General features: G+C 40.6%; 2 long non-coding RNA genes across 3 annotated transcripts in view; one reads left to right on the top strand and one right to left on the bottom strand.

The window, feature by feature from the left end:
- The window catches only part of LOC137630096 (uncharacterized), an 83503-nt gene extending 68607 nt beyond the window's left edge, over window positions 1-14896 (top strand). Inside the window, exons 4-5 of the long non-coding RNA XR_011041648.1 lie at window positions 12591-12835; window positions 14333-14896. This is a non-coding gene — a long non-coding RNA (uncharacterized lncRNA). The remainder of the gene's footprint in view (window positions 1-12590; window positions 12836-14332) is intronic.
- Window positions 14897-15370: 474 nt separating this feature from the next.
- LOC137630095 (uncharacterized) overlaps window positions 15371-23256 on the bottom strand; it is a 60670-nt gene continuing 52784 nt past the window's right edge. The window contains exons 3-4 of one of the 2 annotated variants that reach the window (XR_011041647.1): window positions 15885-16152; window positions 15371-15822 (exon numbers count right to left, since the gene is read on the bottom strand). This is a non-coding gene — a long non-coding RNA (uncharacterized lncRNA). Of the gene's footprint in view, window positions 15823-15849; window positions 16153-23256 lie in introns of those variants that run through there. The other variant, XR_011041646.1, reaches the window with a different exon arrangement.

Raw genomic sequence — 23256 nt, 5'->3', positions numbered from 1 at the left:
CGCCAACAGCTCCTTGCAATAGATGTGAAGTGTCCTTAGCTCCTGATTCCATGTTCCCGAGCATTCCTGTCCGTCCAAAGTCGCACCCCAGCCCGTGTCTGATGCGTCAGAGAAGAGACGGCGGTCGGGTTTCTGAACAGCCAAAGGTAGACTTCCTTGAGAAGAAAGCTGTTCTTTCACCACGTGAGAGTAGACCTCCTCTCTTCGGAAACAGGAACTGAGATCGTCTCTAGCGTCATGTCCTTTATCCAGTGAGCCGCTAGATGATACTGAAGGGGGGGAGGTGGGGTCTCCCTAACTCGATGAACAGTGCCAGCGATGAAAGTGTCCCTGTTAGACTCATCCACTACCTGACTGAGCATCGGTTCCTTCTCAGCATGCTCTGGATGCAATCTAGGGCTTAGTATATCTTTGGGGCCGACGGAAAAGCCCGAAAAGCTCGACTCTGAAGATCCATACCCAGGTAGACAATGGTCTGGGATGGGACGAGCTGGGACTCCTCAAAATTGACCAGGAGGCCCAGTTCCTTGGTCAGATCCATAGTCCATCTGAGAATCTCCAGACAGCGACGACTTGTGGGAGCTCTTAAAAGCTAGTCGTCTGACGGAGCCGGACACAAGATCATGGTACTGCTGCACAGTCTGTGAACTGTCAACCATGGGGAAGCGAGGAAGTACAGTGACAACACGAAGCTGTCTAGACTGTCTGGGTCGTACAGACAACTCCTTATCGGGTTGCTGAGGTTGCCGCACTGCGTCACAACAAGACACTTCTGCTGGTTGTTGAACGTCTTCCCAGTGACACACTGACTCCGTAAACAAAAAATCCTCTAACAAGGACTAAGCTTGGACTGCATGTCTTGCAACACAGCTCAAGGTCTATGGGAGCAGGTGTGGTAACAGACGGGGTTAGCGACTGAAGTGGAACCATTACCCTCCCTGGAAGCATGCTATGCTTAAATAAAAGTCCATAGGAGGCTAAGCAGCTAAAGGCTCCTCTCCAAATGACAGAGTCCTCAAGGGAAAATCAGAAGGAGGGAGAATAGCACTTTCTCATCTACAGGAACCATATCCGAGAAAAGCTAAGTTCTCTCAGTGAGGGTTTCACTGGTGCAAAAGCAGCAGACTAGAAGGCAACGTTATGAAACTGCTTGACAGTCTAGTGAGTTGGCAACAACCAAAGATGTGTGACTGAGAAGCATGCGGTAAGGTATGCAGAGCATGCTGTATGTAGAGCATGCTGTAAGGTAAGCAGAGCATGTTGCATGGCGTGCGGCTTATGCTGCATGGGATGAGGCTCATGCTGCATGGGATGAGGCTCATGCTGCATGGTATGAGACTCATGCTGCATGGGATGAGGCTCAAGCTGCAAGGGATGAGGCTTATGCCGCATGCGTTGAGGAGGATGCCGCATAGTATGAGGCTCCTGCCTCATGGGTTCCTGCCTCATGGGTTGAGGCGGCTGCCGCATAGCATGAGGCTTTTGCCTCATGGTTTGAGGAGGATGCCGCATAGCATGAGGCTCCTCATAAGCATGAGGCTGCCTCATGGGTAGGGGAGGATTTTTTAAAGAAATCTGAACCTGACACTAATCTAGCTGTCCGAGGATTTACCTGGTGAGACATCAGTCTCTTTACCAGCGAGTTTTACCAGATTTCCCCGGGCCACCACGTGACACAATTGGTAGTAATTCATTCAAATTACCCCTAATGAGTCAATATGGATAAATATCAACACAACATCGTGTTCAAATAGAAATAAATTTCTACCTCATACTTGGTATCGAACGCTAGCCCCTTCTAATGAAAGGCCAGGTCGAAACCAACCCTGCCACGAGAGCCCATTCAAGAGTTGAGGTTCTTGCCTCAAGAGTGGAGGTGGCTGCCGCAAGAGTTGAGGTTGCTGCCTCAAGGATGGTGGAGGTTGCCGCAACGCAAGAGGTTGCTGCATAGCGCTGGTATCTGGCAACTCCCAATGCAGCAGCTCACGCGTGGAGGTAGGTTGAGGAACCTCAACATCATACGTCTGGCAGGGTGGACTGCGCAGAGGTGGAGTTGAGGTTGCTGCCTCGAGGATGGTGGAGGTTGTCGCACCGCAAGAGGTAGCTGCCTCGAGGATGGAGGAGGTAGTCGCAACGCATGAGGCTCCTACCTCAAGGGTAGAGGAGGTTGCTGCAAAGCATAAGGCTCCTGCCTCAAGTGTTGAGGAGGTTGCCGCGTGGCAAGAGGCTCCTGCCTCAAGGAAAGTGGAGGTTGCTGCACAGAGCTGGTATCTGGCAACTCCCAATGCGGCAGCTCACGCATGGAGGTAGCTTGAGGAACCTCAACATCATACGTCTGGCAGGCTGGACTGCGTAAGCAGCGTAGAGGTGGAGGAGCGCTCGCAGGAGGAGGTGTGTTAACCTTCTCTGCCTGAAACTCCTGCATCAACACCGCAAGCTGAGACTGCATTGTCAGCAGCATAGACCACTAGAGTTTAAGAAAGACAACAACAAACGGAGCTACTGTCCGTTGAAACTGAGGGTCTAAAACAGCTGGTGCGGCAACAGACGGAGTTACTGTCTGTTGCGATACCACCTTACCTCTCTGGGAGGTGTGCAGTTGTCGTACTGCAGCAAGTCCGAACTGACCCAGTGCTAATGGCACCACCTAGGAGTTGGACTTGCGCGGAAGGGACCGACTTGCACTTAAAAGCTGCAAGATTTGGTCCATGGTTTCTGCGAGAAACCTCTTCCGCAGACGAGGAATAAATGGGCTCTCTCGTCTTTGTGTGGGTGGGGTGATCACGTCGGCTACGTGAGTTGGTTACACCCGAAACCACGGAGGGAAACGTCTGTTCGTCGATCAAGGCCTGCTGAACCCATAAGTCCTTCGACATTACTTCTCCCCTGGGCTTGGGAGCTTGTAAGAGGTCCCAGACTAGGCGAACAACTGGCACGAACAGACGAACCCTCGAACGCAACACTGTAACACTTATCACTTTATCACTTTTGATTTTCTGTTTGCACTTATTTCACTGAACTCGAAACTTTGAGTGGTTTGTACCTGAAACACGCAATTCTATCCTTCATTAAAAGTTAGTAATTGCGAAAACAGTATTACAGTGTAACAGAAAAACATAATGAAAGATAAATAATTCAGTGGCTGGAAAAGAGATTAAACACTAGATCAAATAAAGTACGTTTAAAATCTCTCACCGCATAAAGTCTGAGAACAAGAATAAAACTCTAGAAACGTTTACCTTCTTCCCCTAAAGAGACTAGGGAGAAGAGCAAAAACGATAACAACGTTACCCGCTTGAACGAAACGTTTATCCTCCTCTCTCTCCCTCCGTCTCTATCTCTCTCTCTCTCTCTCTTGACTTAGCACCTGAGAGAAGAGCCCAATTATATATATCGTTAAAACATATTGTTAAAGGAAAAAAAAAAAAACTGAAAGGTTTCCCAAATAAAAAGTTCCTTTATTAGAATAGAACCATTTAAGCTAAGAAAGAATGAACAAAACGCTAGAATCGGTTTACTCTTACTGCAACGTGACACCGTGATAGACTCTCTCTCTATCGTAACGATAGAGCGCAAGTTGAACGTTCTGAACGTCAACAACTGCAGAGACAAAACAAAACGTTAGTTCAACTTTGAAAACAGTACAAGACTATCAAAGAAATTCTTTCAAAAACATTAAAATGGCATAATATGTTAACAGGTAAAAACGAAATGACGGGCTCAAAGTTAATTAACTTCGGTTCCAAGAAAAGACCGCCTACTATTAGGAAAGGTCGAATATAAACAAATATAAAAATTAATTTTAATAAGTTTATAATAAAAGGAAGTTAATCAATGAGGCCTATAAGGCGGAGAGATAAAAAATAAATCTATAACTTTGTTAAGCAAAATTAAGAGTCTATACTCTCTTCGACACCAACACTTCCGTCTAAGGGAAGGGTCGGCCATTTAAAAGTGAAAGAGAGTTCATACTCTCTTCGTACCAAAATTAAACCAAAAATTAAATCAAATTAATTCCAAAAACTTGCTAAGCTAATGATATAGCTTCCTGAATAGCGAAGGCTAAACTCTAGAGCAAATACATCACCAAATCGTGAGCAATAACTCCAGAATCAACAGCGTATCCATGTAGGTCTAGCCGGAGGCACGACAGAGGAAAAAATTGAGGTGGTGTTGACTAGAAGTACTAGAGTACCTGACCACAGATGGCGCTGTGGTGTTCACCCCCACCTGTATAGCGATCGCTGGCGTATCCCGAACGTAGATTTCTGTCGGCAACAGAGTTGACAGCTACATGATTATCGGGTAAGATTAATATTGAAAAGTCAGTGTTCACTTCTGTTGGGTCCCTGCCCACATTGGGTTGGATGGGAATGAAAATGTAGACAAGGCAGCTAAGAAAGCTTCAGAGCTACTTAACCCATCCCCCATAAATCTTCCTTACAAAGACCTTAAAAGTAAGATACATTTTCATTGTAAGAATATGTGGCTGGCTCGATGGGTTGAACTGACTACCAATTCAAAATTGAAACAAATCCACCCTTCAGTGGATAAATGGTCATCTTGTAATTCAAGTAGGAGGGATGATATTTTAACTTGACTGCGTATTGGCCATACATAAGCAACCTACGATTATTTAATGAAGAGTGGTGAAGGAAGATAGGCCCCTCTTTGTAATAATTAACCTGTCAAGTGACAGATATCAAACATAATTCAGTCGATTTTCCTGATTTTAATCTTCAGAGGAGGACATATTTTCTCAAAGACAAACCTTCAAGATATATACTAGGGGGAAAATTGTAATACCCTGGAACTTGAAGTGCGTACACGTATCGTTCCACTATACGAAGGTAAAGGGTATGTTGGCGAGTTTTGTGATTCTAGGTGTATTAGTTTATTGAGTGGGGCTGGAAAAGTGTATGGTAGATTGTTAATAGGATTAAGGATAAAACAGACGATACAATTTTGAAAGTTGCTGGGTGGTTGTAGAAGAAGTGGGGAATATATGGATCAAATTTTAATAGTTTGGCAGATAAGCAAGAAATATATAGTAATAGGTAAGGAGGTATATTTTGCATTTATGAATCTGGAGAAAGGTTGTGACAGTTGATAGGCATGCGATGTGGAATGTGAGGATTTTGTATGGAATTGGTAGAAGGTTGTTGCAAGCAGGGAAGAGTATATGTAGGCTGTAAAACATGTTAGGATACGGAATGAAGTGTTTGAGTGGTTTTCAGTGAGTGGGACTGAGACAGGAATGTGTGACGTTGCCATAGTTCAATTTGGTGGTTGATGGAGCTGTAAGAGGTGAATGCTCGAGTGCTTGGTCGAGAATTGAAACATAAGTGATCATGATTGGGAGGTAAATCAGTTGCTGTGTACTGATGATACTGTACTGATTGCAGATTCGAAGGAGAAGCTGTTTCTGTAAGTGGCAAAGTTTAGAAGGGTATGTGGAAGTTGCGAGAATAGGTGGTAAGACTAGGGTAATGAGGTGCACAAGTGACGGTGGTGGTAGATTGCCTGATGAAGTACCGGCAGTAAGCAAGTCAACATATGAAGCTTCATTTTTGTGGGAAGAGTGGCTTGTGTCACTAGCAGTACTAACCAAACTCGTTGGAGTCCCTCATAAGGCAGGGAGAAGCGGAGGAAAAAAATTGCCCTTTTGTTTCTTGTGATGTTAGTTAACCTCCCCCAAATATTTTTTTTTGGGGGGCGGGTTGGCATGCTAGATGGATGGTTGGGCTGTTCTTGAAATAGTAGTTTGTTCCTCACTGACCTATTTTTTCCTGTCGGAACCCTCGATTTATTCAACATCATGGGAAACGTGTTGCAATGGGTGGTTTCAAATTGGCTAAAGGAGTTGGTGGTGCAGTTGTGGTGGGGGATATTGTTATTAGAAGGAAACTTCTATCCTCTTGTTCAGTATTTACTGCTGAGCTATTTACAATAATTCTCATAGTCCAACATATTTTTAGAAATGGTAATCAAAATATTTTTATACTATTTTTATGGAGTCCAATAGTGTTTCACTCTTAATTAAACAAATTATGCCAGCCCATCATCTAGTACAAGAGGTGCAGGACTGGTTAGTACTTCTGCAGTTTACAAAGAATGTCAGTGTTCACTTCTGTTGGGTCCCTGCCCACATTGGGTTGGATAGGAATGAACACGTAGACAAGGCAGCTAAGAAAGCTTCAGAGCTACTTAACCCATCCCCCATAAATCTTCCTTACAAAGACCTTAAAAGTAAGATACATTTTCATTGTAAGAAAATGTGGCTGGCTCGATGGGTTGAACTGACTATCATTTCAAAATTGAAACAAATCCACCCTTCAGTGGATAAATGGTCATCTTGTAATTCAAGTAGGAGGGATGATATTTTAACTAGACTGCGTATTGGCCATACACAAGCAACTCATGATTATTTAATGAAGAGTGGTGAAGTAACATAGGCCCCTCTTTGTAATACCTGTCAAGTGACAATAGATATCAAACATTTCAGTCGATTTTCCTGTTAAATCTTCAGAGGAGGACTATTTTCTCTGGACAAACCTTCAAGAAATATACTGGGGGGAAAATTGTAATACCCTTGAACTTGAAAAAATTTATACAGAGTATTGGTTTATATCATGAGCTTTCAAGTAATTTTATTGTTAATTTTTTTTTTTTTATCTTTTCAGTCCCTCCTTATTTTACATTTAGATATTATTGTATGAAAGTTGTACGATTGGCTCTAGAAGTTCAAATGATACCAAATGTTGTGAGAGTACAGGTATGGTTGATTAATTTGCGTTATACAGTTTTGAATGGCTTTTGATGCCCCAGTGCTTGGCTTAATGCCCAAATTTTATGTTCAATTTAAAAGATATATTGGAGGAAAATCATAATACCCTCAACTTTAAAAAATGTATTGCAATGACTGTTTGATACCTTTGACTGTGAGGCATTTGATGACCGAATGCCTCACTCATAACACAGAAAGAAATAGATATCTGTTTGAGGCTCAAGGTGAGGATGGCAGGTTCATCCTTGCTAAGATCCTAGGACGCGTCTTACAATGCTAGCGGCATTTTTAAATTTATTTCAGAAGCAGGTTTTCTGAATGCCATTTAATTTTTATAACATTCACTAATATGGTTTTAATTGAATATTCTTTTACTCTTTATCTATAATAAACGATATCGGCGTCAATGACCTTCGATGTCAGGATGCCAGAGAACTTCAAATCGTTCATGAGATGTAATGAACTTTATGAATATATTTGATCCTTTTAATCCTTTCTTATTTTGCATTTAGATGTTATTGTATGAAAGTGATGCGTGCGATTGATTTTATAGATTAGAATATCAAATGATGATAGTGTTTAGGTACGATTGATTAATTTGTATTATATAGTATAGCGCTGAATGACCTTTGATGCCCCAGTGCTTGGCTTTAGACATAAATATTATTCAATTAAATTTTTCAAATAGGGTTGTAGCTATTAATGATGATAATGAAGAGTTTGAGAGTTATCTTCATTTGAAGAAAAATTGGTTGTTAAGATGATTCAAGTTTTTTTTTTTTTTTTTTACAAAACAGCCAGCTGCTTCTCTTTGTCACTGTTAAGAAAAAATTTTGGAGATCGTGTTTGTAATCTGAAGGCCAGACATCCATCGGAACTTAACTTTTGTCTGACCTCTGGTTTTCGTAACACTTTCTTATCTCTATCCCTCTCCTTGAAGCTTATACAGTATACTCGTAATATGGACAATCAACATTACCATGTAAGGTGTTTTTATTAGTGTAACCAAATTAGTTTTCTTTAAAACACCCACTTTTGTTAGGCCTTAGAAGCGTTTTGATTAAAGTTTTCTGACACAGTATGCAGTATTTTTGGAATGGACGAGCATTATTCTCAAATTGTTGCTTCATACTAAAACTTGTATTTCATTCTGTAAACGTGTATATACAAGACATCGTTGGGCCATTGTTATTTAAAATTTTATCGTTGTAAAATATTAGATCGTTAAAAGAAATTGTGCTAGAATAATATTTCAGAAAAAAAATTAAGTACGTTGGTGTAGCACAATTCCCTCTTGTCACTGTGTCTCCGTGAGACTATCCGTGCATGGAACTGTTGTCTGAAGAGAGGGAGAGAAGAGGGCGTCAAGACGGAGAAAAATTTAAGCTTAGCCCTATAGTCTAATGGTAAAAATTTATGCATTTGTGATGTGACTTCAAAGTTATTTAATTTTGCTTATGGCATTGTGTATAAAGTAGAAGTTATTTAGGATCGTTATTTCGAAACTTGCAATAAATCATTAGAAGTCACAGCTTAGGTTATAGTCAATGCTACCTATATAGGTCTAGTCTTTCAATGGTTTCTTCAGGGAGAGGAAATAATGATAAATAAGCGAGGTGGTAAGTTATCTTCGCTATTAGAAATATAATTAATTCTACCTCTCTTTTTACTTATAATTTACACACAAAAGTATATAATCAGGTCAGACATATTCACCCACAGCTATTATGTGTAGATTCCACAATAATAACATATCTAGAATAGTAAAAATGATATGGCTCTGGAGTCAAGGCTTTATAACATACTAGGGCATGGCTATACGTAAGAGAGCAGCAATTTATATTTGCATCAAATCTTGTAACTTATAAAGGGTGTCTATCAGGCCATAAAGTAGGATTTGTAAAAATTTTCCAGTCTAGGTGTAGTTTGAATCATTATTTATTTTCTTACTTAGCCCTATAAGCTTAATAAGAATTATTCAATCAGAAACACGAAGTTCAAGTCTCCTAAGACTTGGCCAAGAGAGTCAAACTCAGCCATTTGAACTTTTAACAAGTTGGGTCTAACAAAATCCTAAGTAAATCTCAAGAGATGAAACTTAATGAAGGCATTAATAAACCAAGTAATAGATAATGACTAAGACTAATGTTATAAAGGTTATAGGTTAAGTAAATATAGACCACTATAATTTAATAAAACATCACCATCATTATCTCCTCCTACGCCTTTTGACGCAAAGGGCCTTAATTAGATTTCGCCAGTCGTCTCTATCTTGAGCTTTTAATTCAATACTTCTCCATTCATCATCTCTTACTTTGCGCTTCTTAGTCCTCAACCATGTAGGCCTGGGTCTTCCAACTCTTAGTGCCTTGTTGAGCCCAACTGAAGGTTTGGTGAACTAATCTCTCTTGGGGAGTGCAAAGAGCATGCCCAAACCATCTCCATCTACCCCTCATGATCTCATCCACAGATGGCACTCGAGTGATCTCTTATAGTTTCATTTGTAATCCTGTCCTGTCATTTAACTACCAATATCCTTCTGAGGGCTTTGTTCTCAAATCTACTAAATCTATTGTAGATTAGTTCATTGTCATACCATGACTCGTGTCCATAAAGTAACGCCGATCGCGCTAAACTGATATAGTGTGATTTTTTTTTTTTTATATATAATTCAAGGCGATTTGATTTTCAAATATTACTTAACCTAGCCATTGTCAGATTTGCTTTTTTCAATCTTTCACTAAACTCTAACTCTAAAGACCCTGTATTGGCAAACAGTTCCTAAATACTTAAATAATTCTACCTCATTAATCATTTCTTCTTCCAATAATATTTCATCTTCCATTAATATTTCATCTTCCATTGCATTCTGGTAAGTAAGCATTGCAAATCCTGTGGTGTTTGCTAACAAAGACATCATCATCAGCTTACTCTAGGTCTGCTAAACTTCTATCTATTACTAATCCAGTCCAATCCTATTCCACCATCTGTGAGTGTTCTACGCATTACAAAATCGATGAGGAGGATAAACAACGTAGGTAACAACACATTCCCTTGGAGTACTCTGCTGTTCACTGGACATTCATTTGATAAGACTTCGTTAACATTAACTTTGCACTTGCTATGCTCCTGAACAGAATTAATCAAATTTACATATTTAAGAGGAATTCCATAATGCAGTACACTCCACAAAATTAGCTGGTGCACAGTATCAAAGGTTTTTCATAGTTCACAAATGCCATCAAAAGGGAATTTCTTTATTCTATGCATTGCTGTACGTCTCAAAATGAAAATTTGGTCAGTGCAACTTCTGCCTTTTCTAAATCCTGCTGTAAAACTGTTTCTGGGATTAGGTAAAAATAATATTTCCCTTTTTCTATTTTTATGTAACAACAAATGCAGTTGTTTCTAGTCCACTGCAGGAGAAAGTCCTTATTCATATCTAAGGTTTGGCCAGTTTTCATCATCATGTTGACCTCAGGAGATGGTGATGGCACAAAACTTTATTATGATCTCTCACAGCAAACCAACCAAGTATGGCTGACCCTGACTAGTACATTAGCTGATCATGTCACTCAATATCATGCCCTACAAGGTTAGTTAAACCTTCATTATATACCTAAGTTTCTGGGGATAAACATATACACTATTTCCCTTGCAGTTCTCTAGTTATATAGCAACAAATGCATCTGTTTCTAGTCCACTGCAGGACAAAGTCCTCAGACATGTCATTCATATCTTAGGTTTGGCCAGTTTTCATCGAAACCCTGCTGGCCTCTGCAGATTGGTGATAGCAGAAGATTTTAGTATGATCCTTCACAGCAAACCAACGTAGTAAGGCTGGCCCTGACTACTACATTTACGGATTATGGTAGTACACAAATCCTTTCACAATGTTAAGGTATCCTTGAAGTTCTTGAGCACAGTTTTTCTCTAAAACTAATTCCTCTATGCGACACAGTTGCTACAGACACCGAGTGTGCATTATGTTTCTTCAGCAAGTTTATGTGCAACCACTTGGCTCTTGGCCTAACCATATCGAGTAAGTACTTTACTGTAATTCAAATTTCCTTGTTCATCCAAGATATAAAAATGGGCATTCAAACTTATAAGATGATGGGTCTTCTTTCTGAACTTATTGCTGAAACTTCATCTCAAACTAAAATTTTTTTTTTTTTTTTTTTTTTTTTTTTTTTTTTTTTTTTTTTTTTTTGCCTTATGATTGTACATCCTTTTAGTTTCCCCTTCCTTGGGAGGCAGCAGCTGCTTTGTTACTAGCTAGATTGGACACTAGATGTAGAGGTGGCACAGGATCGAGCCACTTTTAGTACTGTTCTTCTGGCGAGAGTGGACAAATGTATGCAACCTATTTTAATAATGACTTTACATTGTCAACAAATCCTCCACATGGATATGTTTTCCTTAACCATCTACCAGTTCCCCGTGTCAACCTAGCCTATCGTGAACAGGTCGTTAAGAGCTTGACAGGAGTCATCACTTTTGCTCTTGTACCGGACTCGAGTGCTGAACTATGCAAACCCGAGTCATTCAAATTTCAACCTTCCTGCAATTCCTAGGCTGAAGGTAGATAGCACAGTAGCGTGTCAGATGGGGCAGGTATTATGAGCCATTTTGTTGAAAAGTCAAAACTGTATCCAGCTTTGTAAGGAACTCCTAATAAAATAGGTTTGGTATAGTTATGAACATGACGAATTTCTTTTGAGAACTTATGGATTTTATTTGAATTAACTGGTGTTCTAGTCTTTAATTCTTTTGTTTCTGTTATTTTTGCATGATTTTTATTGTTTCTCTTGTAACATAGTTGGAACTTGAACTTTTTATCTCAATTATGAAGTCTTACCTTGTATGTTTCTTCATATCTTGATTAGGAAGTCTTACCTTGTATATTTCTTCATATGTCTTTTTCAAAACCTTGAGATATATCCAAAAGTTTACTGCCAGTCAATCATCAGTCATCCAGAAAAAAGTTGAGGTTTTGACATGAATTCCCAAATTTGTGCAATCTTTTGGTGATGGTCCAACCACACAGGCGTAACAGCAGGAATAATTAAATTGTTTAGGTGTAATGTAATAACATGGTGTTTTGTATGTAACAGAAATTAGTAAATAACTAAAATCATCTCCCCTTACGTCTGTTGACGCAAAGGGCCTCTGTCAGATTTTGCCAGTCATCTATCTTGATCTTTTGATTTAATACTTCTCCATTCATCATCTCACACTTCGCGCTTCATAGTCCTCAGCCATGTAGGCCTAGGTTTTCCAACTCTTGTAGTGCCTTGTGGAGCCCAGCTGAACGATTGGTGAATTAATCTCTCTTGGTGTATGAAGAGCATGCCCAAACCATCTTCATCTATCCCTCATCATGATCTCATCCACAAATGGCACTTGAGTAATCTCTTAAAGTTTCATTTCTAATCCTGATCTGCCATTTAACTCCCAATATCCTTCTGAGAGCTTTGTTCTCAAATCTACTAAATCTATTGGAGATGGTTTGTCTTACCATGACTCGTGTCCATATAGTAACACCGATCTCACTAAACTAATATAGTATGATTTTTTTTATGTAATTTCAGGTGATTTAATTTCCAAGATTTTTTACTTGACCCAGTGATTGTCTGATTTGCTTTTTTTCAATCTTTCACTAAACTAATTCTAGACCTTGTATTGATCATAGTTCCTAAATTCTTAAATGATTCTACCTCATTAATCCTTTCTGCTTCCAATATTTCATCTTCCATTGCATACTCCATTCTCATCATGTCTTTCTTTTAATTATCTTCAGCCCAACCTCGTGTGATATTTCATGCATTCTGGTAAGCAAGAATTGCAAATCCTGTGGTGTTCTGCTAACAAGGACAGCATCATCAGCATACTCTAGGTCTGCAAAATTCCTATCACTAATACAGTCCAATCCTTCTCCACCATCTCGGACTGTTCTACGCGTTACAAAATTCCTGAGGAGGATAAACAACATAAGTGACAACACATTCCCTTGGAGTAATCTGCTGATCACTGGACATTCATTTGGTAAGAGTCCATTAACTTTGCACTTGCTATGCTCATGAATAGACTCTATCAAATTTATATTTATAAGAGGAATTCCATAATAACGCAGAACTCAACACAAAATTGGCTGGTGCACACTATCAAAGGCTTTCATAGTTGACAAAAGTGGATTTCTATCTACACATTGCTGTACATGTCTCATAATGAAAATTTGGTTAGTGCAACTTCTACCATTTCGAAATCCTGCTTTTTCAACTCTTTGATCTTTCTCTTCAGTCTTTAGGATAATTATACTACAGGTATATATTATTATAACTGACGTAATTGTGACACCTCTGTAAATATTGCAATCGGTCAGGTCACCCCTTTTTTTTTTTTGCCAACACTCCTAACTCCCATTCATCAGGTTTTGCCTCTTCATGCTACATTCTACAAAATCTTGTAAGTATTCTGGGAGTCGCTTCATTTTCGGCCAGTGTCATCTTAGCAGTTATTCCATCGTATTCAAGGGCCTTTCTTGAGTTTTTTTTTTAATGATAGCTTCGACTTCTAACACACTGAATTCATTGGGCACATCAAGGTCTTCATCAGCTTCAGGTATATCAAATCAAATTATTCCCTTTGTATTTACGATTCATAACCTCGCTAAAGTGTTCCATCCAACGATGTCTTTCTTCAACTTCTGTTATAAAACTGATCCATCTCTCGCGTTGATGGGTATGCGCTGCTTCTTTGTCCTAGTCGAGATTTAGTTTATAATTCTGTGAGCGATTCTTACACCATAGCCACTCCCTGAATTCATAGATTTGTAAGCCTCATTTCCTTCACTGTCTAAATGTTCTCTCCTGTCATTCCTGGCTTTTCTTTTAACCTCACTACCAATACTGGAATACTTAGCATGCTCTACCTTGTAATTTTCATTACTGCCTTGAAAACTTTCAACAATCGATTTTTGTCTTCTTTTTATGGTATCCCGAGATCATTTGATATCCGTGGCTTTCTCCTTTTAAATTTGTGTCCCAAGAATCCACTACCAACTAACTGACTGATGTATGTTCATAATATCACACCACAATTCATTAATTGTCTGCTCTTCATCTCTTAAGACTGCAAATTGATTCCTATATTAAATTTGTTTCTCTGTGCTCTTCTTCCTAGGTATTCTATCTACATTTCTGTTGGGTGGTTTATTTTAATTTCAGTGTAGTAATGAAGAGCTGCTGATCTTTACCAATATCTGCACCTCTTTCACTTTCTAATGACAGCCATGTGATGTTTAATTTTTGCAATTGCCACATGACGTCCATGTATATTAGTAAGATGTCCCTATGCTGAAAAAGAGTACCTCCATTCACAAAAATGTTTGCTGAACAAAAGCATTGTGTAATGTGCTTTATTTTCAATAGCTCTTTAAATAAATTTTTTCTTTAGAAATCCAATATATTTTAAAGCAATATTGTTTCACAAGTAAATAATATTTGTAAAGTAAGGACTGATGTTTCTTGAATTTATTTTCAGTGAAAAGTTGGTGACAACACTTGGAGCTCATACAAGCAAGCCTACTGAATAAAGAAAGGAGAACATCATTCATTGCTGCTACTGAATGAAGAACGGAGGACATCACTCACTGCTGCTACCTTGCTGTATCTACGAATATTTTAAGAATGAAGTAATAGGTTCAGTAGTTAAAATATATTAGCTTGCTGGCAAAATATAGATGTGTTTTTCAACGAATGTTTCTTTGTTTTTTAAATTTCAGGACCAATTTTAAAAATGAGTGGTGCTAATTATAAAACATTCAGATAAATGACAAAAAGTAGAAAACACATTATTTTTTGTATTTCATATTTTCAGACCAATTTGAATGGTTTTATTTTTTTATTTCATATTTTCAGACCAATTTGAATGGTTTTTAACCAATTTGAATGGTTTTTAATTAGTGCCCGTAATTTAAAATTAATTAGCACAAGTTATTAATTTAAATTGGTCTGTTCAGAGTAGTAAATACCCTGTGTTTTCTACTACTCTTTGCCCTTTTTCAATTAGCACCAGTGTAAAAGTATTTTCTCGTCAGACCAATTTGAATGAACTTTTTCATTTAGTGTCTGAAAAATTTAAGGCACCAAATTGATTATTCATTCCAATTGGTCTGATGAGAGTAGAAAATACTTCGTTTTCTATACTGGTGCAAATTGGAAAAGGGTAAAAAGAGTAGAAAGCACAGGGTATTTACTACTATGAACAGACCAATTTAAAAATTAATTAACACAAAAGAAATATATATATATATACCCCCTAATAATTTTTATCTACATTGTGTTCAATAATACAAATGTGTAAATAAATATACCATACTTAAAAAAAATTTATTTATTACTTTCCTTTTTCTTCATACACAATTTTTGTAATTTATCAATGCTCTCTCCCAACATCTCTCTAACACCTTCTGGTCACCTTCCTCCCCTCTATCTTGGGCAGACACCTCTTGGCCTGGCTCCTCCCGCCTTTACTTGATCATCCTGTGTTTGGCTAGATCCTGGCCGGGCACCTCCTGGCCGGGCACCTCCTGGCCAAGCTCCTCCCGCCTGTCCTCGGCTGGCATCTCCTGCCTTTACTTGATCATCCTGTGTTTAGCCGGGCTCCTCCTGGCCAGGCTCCTCCCGCCTTTCCTCGGCGGGCACCTCCTGGCCAGGCTCCTCCCGCCTGTCCTCGGCGGGCACCTCCTGGCCAGGCTCCTCCCGCCTGTCCTCGGCGGGCACCTCCTGGCCAGGCTCCTCCCGCCTGTCCTCGGCGGGCACCTCCTGGCCAGGCTCCTCCCGCCTGTCCTCGGCGGGCAACTCCTGGCCAGGCTCCTCCCGCCTGTCCTCGGCGGGCACCTCCTGGCCAGGCTCCTCCCGCCTGTCCTCGGCGGGCACCTCCTGGCCAGGCTCCTCCCGCCTGTCCTCGGCGGGCACCTCCTGGCCAGGCTCCTCCCGCCTGTCCTCGGCGGGCACCTCCTGGCCAGGCTCCTCCCGCCTGTCCTCGGCGGGCACTCCTGGCCAGGCTCCTCCCGCCTGTCCTCGGCTGGCACCTCCTGCCTTTACTTGATCATCCTGTGTTTGGCTGGAATCTCCTGGCCAGGCTCCTCCCACCTGTCCTTGGCAGCCACCTCCTGGCTAGGCTCTTCATGCTTGGAACTTCCTGTCAAGCCCCATAGCACATGTCCATGGTGGGCAACTGACAAGGATCTAGCCACTCTTCTTGCGCCTCATGAACAGACGACTCCTGTCGGTTAATAGCTGCAACCTCCTGATTATGTTCCTTCTGCTTGTCCTTTTAATACAATACATATACATAACCTGGAAAAAATTATTTGTAAAGTTAAACAAGTTATCAAGTACCTGATATTTCATTTATAGATTTTTAAAACTATTTATCCCTTTCCTAGTTTAATTAAGAATGAAACAAATACAACCTATATAATAAAGGTTTAGTATATATCTTTTATATTGCTCCCCTGTACTGTCTATTATGCCCTTTCCTTTTGATAGACTTGCATCTCTGGTAAAGTAATGAGACACACTAACAGTTAATGTGTTTATGAGGGCAAGCTGGGAAGTGTCACAAACCCATGTCTTTTCAGTCTGGAAGTGGAAACTATACTTATTCCCTTGACACCCAAAGTCATTGATAGCCAGGGATATATAACATCAGCATAGTGGTGAGAAATTTTATCCAAAACGAAAATTTATTTCTAAGAATTTGCAGCAAACAAATAATCTTAAAATAAATTTATAAATAATATCCTTTAATATATGGGAGTCAACTTCAAGTAAAAAGGTCAACTACATAATTCCGCCACTGTATTATTATTATTATTGGCTAAGCTAATGAATAAACCTTAGTTGGAAAGGAAAGGGCTCCAGCAAGGAAAAAAGTCCATTGAAGAAGAAAGCCTAACTATATTTTGAGAAATACTTTATATAAAATATCACCATATCAAGTAAAGTTAAAAAAACATGTGTCATATACAGTAAGTACTAAACATTCACAGCAAATTTGAACTTCTGAAGTTCCACCGATTCAACTACATCAGGAATAAATTTCAAAATTTCCAGAATACTGTGTAGTCACTGAAGTGTTGAGGCTTATGAGAGAGATGGCAAGCCTTAGAATTAACTTGCATACCTGGTACTACTTACAGAATGGTAGTTTGAGAAAATATAAAAACGGGAAGATCGGGTACATGATAAACTTGAGAAACACACACTAAAAACTAATTGAACAAAGCTTCCAGAGATTAAAATATACACGAGTAACAAGAAATTTAATAGACAGCGTCTTTGGCCAGCAAATTAAGAAAGTCGGCAGCTGAAGACCAAACAGGAGAACAATACGCGAAACAAGGAAGAAGGAGAGGATTATTAAAATATTTCAGAAAAGACGTGCTATGAAAGAAGAGAAGCAAACCAAAGTTCCAGTCAAGGTTGTAGAATATAGTGAGAGAGACTATATCAATGCCCCAACTCCATAATTTGCACCACGCAATTATTTTAACTAGATCTATAATGGATTCAACAACCCTTTATCTACATTTAGATGGAATAGCATCAGCTACATGTGCAAATAGCTTATTTTCGAGGCCAAACTACTTAAAGTGGTTGTTTAGTATTGAAAAGTACTAGGCCAAGATCTGCCTTGATGAACACCAGATATTACATTCCCATGATCACTTAAGGTACTTGAATATTCAATAAAGGTCTTAAGACAAGACCCAACTACTTCCTAACGTTTGAGTTTGAAAACGGGCACCTCATGATCAACACTGTCTAAGGCTGCATTAAAATCAAGGCCAATCATATGAACTCCCTGACCACAATCAAAATAAAATTTTTGGAAATTATGAAATGAAATAATGATTGGTAATTATCAAGCATCATAACATCAATGGTCATTGATGCAGTTTGGAATGTGCATATTAATTTTTTAATAACTCATGATGAAAAATTAAAAAACTTAAACATTTAAAATTTAATGTTTAAAAACACAAGAATGCCAGCTTTCAATATGAACTAAAATATGCCAATGGCTTCATACAAAATGTCTCCTCCAAGAATCCTTATTTCAAGCTTGAGAAAGGAATCTTTCTCCCATATCCACAGGACTGGGATCGTCGTCGTCGTCGGCGCCCACTCGTGTCCGAGTATTGGGTTCTGTCGTTAGCCATCAGCCTCCTATCTGTGGGGTGGGTGCTTATGCCTGATGTGACTGTTAAGTCCTAGTCTGTGGTGGAAGAGTCGTGGACAGTGTTCACAGGGGAGGGTAGGTGGTGGGCGGGGCTGTTCTAATCGCTCTCTCCTTCTTCTCCTCCTAGCCTACTCATTTTGTCTCCTCTCCTCGAAGTCCACGGTGCCAGGGTGTACTGTACTCCTCCAGGTTTTCCTGTCCCTGGCTGTTTCTTCCCAAGAGGAAGGATTGATGTCAGTTAGAGCCAGGGTGCGCTTTAGTTGATCTTTATAGCGCATTTTCGGGGCTCCTCGTGGTCTGGTGCCCTGGGTCAGTTCTCCGTAGAATATTTTCTTTGGGAGCCTAGATGGATCCATCCTATGCACGGTGGTGGATGATGGTGGCCTCCACGCTGGTCAGCGAGGCACGTTCTAAGACTTCAATGTTGGTGGTGTGGCTCTCCCAGGGGATTTTCAAGATCTGCCTCAGTTTCATTTGTTGGAAGCGTTCTAGGATTTTAATATCGTTTCTATATAGCGTCCATGTTTCACATGCATACAGGAGCGTGGAGAGGACTACTGCCCTGAACACCATTATTTTGGTGGTCATTGTCAGTGCGTGGTTGTTAAATACGCGGCAGTTGAGTCGGCCAAAGGCGGAGTGGGCTGCCCTGATCCTTGTTCTCCACGTCCTTTTTGCTTGTGGGAGCTGATGTTGGGATGCTCCCTAGGTAAGAGAACTGGTCCACCTGTTCTAACGGTTGGTCATTCACTGTGGTATTGAAGTTGGGGAGCATCAGTCCTGGTGGATGTTGGACGAGGGTCTTGGTTTTGTCTGAGTTGACTTGCATCCCAAAACGTTCGTAGGCAGAGTTGTATGCATCAGCTAACGACTGCAGGTCCTCTGCCGTCTGACCTGGGGTGGCATTGTCGTCAGCATACTGCAGTTCTCGCACTGCACACAAGGTGGTCTTGGTTCTGGCGCGGAGTCTAGCGAGGTTGAAAGCGCCTCCATCCATACGGCAACGTAGGTCGACTGAGGGTGTGTCTGGGGGAATCTCGTTGAGCATTGCTGCGGTGTATAGCGAAAAACACGTCGGGGCCAGAACACAGCCCTGCTTCAGGCCGCCGTTGATGGGGAATGGGTCTGAAAGAGAGTTCTGGTGGCAGACTCTCCCAACCATTCCGTCATGGAGGGCACGCACCAGCTTGACAAAATCGGGTGGGCAGCCATATCTTTTGAGGACAGCCTACATGGCAGATCGAGGTACTTTGTCGAAGGCCTTTTTCAAATCCCAGAAGATGAACATTATGGGCTGTTGTTGTTCGAGGCTCTTCTCTTGTAGTTGTCGCGCACAGAAGATCATGTCTATGGTCCCACGGGAAGGTCGAAAGCCGCACTGGGATATTCAATCAGTAAAGACTTAACAAAAAGGGGAACTCATCAATCATCACACAATGGTTGGCACCTGCCAGATATCAGGAACTCTTATGTTAAATGTGTTCCCCATTATAAAGCTACAAGCCAGTTTTCCATAGAGATCTAGAATTTTTTTATCTTCCTCTTATTATGATCAACAGAATACTAGTGATGTAGCCAAATAGATTTTTGAAGAAAAAAGTCATTACATGGGAGAAAATATTGTCCAGAACATAATTTGTCTGCTACATCTTTTGCAAATTTGTCAGCCTTTTCATTTCCTGTCACACCCAAGTAAGCTGGAACCTAGCAAGACTTGAGGGGACCGTCCGTCCGCTATGGTTTTTTACACATCTTTAAAAAAGTCGTAAATTGTTTAATTGTTTCTATGTATGCATAAATATATCGTACATGCTCTCCAGAAGTTTTAGCCAATTATTTTTACAAATAATGAAGATATAGCGCTTTAAATGGTCATCTGCACGACTTCAGTTTGACAGAATCGTCTGTGTAAGTGTATTTTTTAATATATATAGTGATTTTGTTCACTTATTTTTCGAAATCCCGTATGTCTGGCAGAGATGGAAGGCATTGGTAGAGGGTAGGAGAACAGTCGGTGTTTCCAAAGACACATAAGTTATGCATGTGTTTGTTTACTTCGTTTGTATATAGATTGTGTTTTCACAATGTCCTCATGAAATTTATAGCACGGCCAATGTTACTAAGGTCATAGAAAGAACAAAAATTAAGCAGAGAGCAACAAAAAAGAACCAAGAAGACAGGGAACCATGAATTACAGTACAAAGCTGGAACTTTCTATCTAAAACTCTGGCAACACAGAGGCCGCTGGCAACTCATGACGTGTGTTAATAAATCTAGGATTTAAATACCTCATTTAGGGAGCCTTCATCTAGGAATAAGCAATAAAAGTACAAAGTAAAGTTATCATAATAATGATATCTTGATTTTTTAAGAAAAAAAGCAAAAATATACAGCAAATCTTTGGAAGCTCATAACTCTTAAAACATACTTATTCACACTTGGGTACATTTTTCTCACTTATGGTTCGATTTTAGAGAAAAATATCATTGACAAGAGGAATAAAAATCCCACTTTTCTGTAGCAGAATTTTTATTTTCCTTTTTCTCTTTTTTTTCATAATTACTGTATTTTACATCTAGACATAGAAAATTAAGAAATTCATTAAAAAAAAAAGGAAAATCGAAAACCTATTTTGATAGTATTATTTTCAATACAATTGGTGTCATATGAGTTGGGAAAAATGTACCTAAAAACTTTTTTAATCATGATTTTTGCTAAATCAAAAAGATTTTGATCAAATGACTTAAGTTTTTATATGATGAAGTTATTATATGTCTAAAACATATAGAAATTGAGTAATTTGAATAATTAGAAAAAAATGGATGGCATAGTGGATGGTCCCCTTAACTTCCTTATCTGCTGTAAAGATAGATTATGGTAAGGGGAGCAAACATTTACAATTAAAATGACAAATTAGTAGATAATTTATATTTTTCCTAACTATACAAACCTTAGCTATTTAATAGGGGTATTACTTTTGGTGTAGCTGAAATGACGAGCCATTAAAATTCAACGGGTTTACTACCCACACCGCTAGTTAGCGGGGGTAGGGGAAGGTAGCTTACTAACCCCCTCAAACACACTTGTGCTTGAACTCTCTTTGCTTGGAGGTAGGACTTCAAGGGGGATAGGGCTGCGGGCAAGTTTGGTTAAATAGCTAAGGTTTGTATAGTTAGGAAAAATACAAATTATCTACGAATTTGTCATTTGTTCCGTAACTGAAATACAAACCATGCTACTTAATAGGGGTGACTCACCCATTAGGAAGGGTGGACGTCCCAGCCAGTACTGGCTTTTGGCTTTGCCCGGGGCTCGATATTTGTGTGTGTAAGCACCCAAGAAATAAGGAGTCCCTGCACCTCGCTTGAACCTTGTTACGCAAGGATCGCGGCCTACGCAAGCTGTGTGTGAAGGTATGAAGAAGTGTGATTCATCCTAGGAAGTTGTTCTGAAGTTCTTTAGATGGAAACTTGTAGAATAGGAGTTTCCCAATACCACCTCGTCAGGGTATGGGGACGTAACAGTATTAATACTGTTACGTTCCCATACTAGGAACACAAGGGAGCATGGTTTACCTGCAGTGGTTTGAGGTCAGCTATGCAGAGAACCCAGGATGCTGCTTTCCCCAAGAAAGGGGATGATGAAGAAAAGAATAAGGGCCAGTCAAACCTTTTCATTCATGCAGACTAAAAACCAGGTAACAATGCCCTCAACCTTCTGCTACTTGTCCAATAAGGAGCTTGAGGTTTTAAACCAGCTGTTGTGCAGCCACCACAGGGCCGATGGAGAACGTATCGAGCCTCCTGTGGGTCACGTCTTGCAGGTAGTGGGCAGTGAACGTTATCTGATGCTTCCACACCCCCGCTTGAAGGACCTGCTTCACAGAGAAATTTCTTTTGAAGGCCAGGGACGTAGCTATGCACCTGACATCATGTGCTCTAGGGCAACGTGGCGGAGGAGGATCTGGATTCAAGGCCAGATGAATGACCCTAAGAATCCATGCAGAGATGGTATTCTTGGTGACCCTCCTCTTAGTCCTCACTACGTATGAGTAGAGAAAGTTCTAGCGATGAAGAAATGTCCATTCCTTTCAGCCTGAAAGCTAGACTTAAAGCTGAGCGATAGCCTTTTACTGCCAAGACCGAAAGGCGCATTTCTTCTCGCAAATACACAAGAAACTCTGCTATTGCTGGAATAGTGGCATCGAGTGGAGAGATACCCCTTCCACGACACCAACCACAGAACACTTTCCACTTTGCCGGGTAGACTGCTGTGGATGAGTTTCGCAGATGTCCAGACATCCTGACCGCAACTTGTTGCAAAAATCCTCTCTCTGTGAGGAGATGCTGGATAGTCTCCAGGCATAAAGTCGTAGCGAAGCTACGGCTTTGTGGAAGACGTTGGCATGTGGTTGCTTGAGCAGATTGTGCCGTGGAGGGAGTTCTCTCGATAGCTCCATTAGGAGTTGCAGAAGGTCCGGGAACCATTCCGCGTGATGCCATAGCGGAGCTATGAGGGTCATTGAAAGATTGACCGATGTTCTGGTCTTGTTGAGCACCCTCCTCATCAGACAGAACGAGGGAAAGGCGTAAACGTCGATGTTGTCCCACGTTGTTGGAAAGCATCTTGCCAGAGAGCCTTGGGATCTGGGACTGGGGAGCAGTACAGCAGGAGCCTGAAGTTCAGGACTGTTGCGAACAGATCCACACTCGGTGAACCCCACAAAGGACTTTGTTGGCTACTAGATGATCCAAAGACCACTCGGTACTCACTATCTGAGACGCTCTGCTCAGATTGTCGGCGAGCACATTCCTTTTGCCTGGAATGAAGTGTGCCGATAGCAGTATTGAGTGGATTTCGGCCCATCTCAGTGTCTCTACTGCTAGATGGGATAGCTGCTGCGAGAAAGTACCTCCTTGTTTGTTGATGTAAGCCACTACTGTGGTGTTGTCGCTCATCACCACCACAAAGTGACCAGCCAGGTATTGTTGGAACTGTTGCAGGGGCAGGAAGACGGCCTTCATCTCTAGCAGATTTATATGGAGATACTTGACTCTGACCACAGGCCTGAGGTCGTGTGGTGCAGTACGTGGGCCCTCCACCCTTTCTTTGAACGTCCGAAAACAGCATCAAATCCTGGGGAGGACGAGAAGGTCCACTCCTTTCCGTAGGTTCTCGTCTGCCACCCACCACTGAAGGTCCATCAGTTCCGCAGT

The sequence above is a fragment of the Palaemon carinicauda genome, chromosome 38 (genome assembly GCF_036898095.1).
Source record: "Palaemon carinicauda isolate YSFRI2023 chromosome 38, ASM3689809v2, whole genome shotgun sequence".
In the NCBI taxonomy this organism is placed as follows: Eukaryota; Metazoa; Arthropoda; class Malacostraca; order Decapoda; family Palaemonidae; genus Palaemon; species Palaemon carinicauda.
Note: the sequence above shows the minus strand (reverse complement) of the source record. Positions and strands in the feature narration are given on the sequence as shown.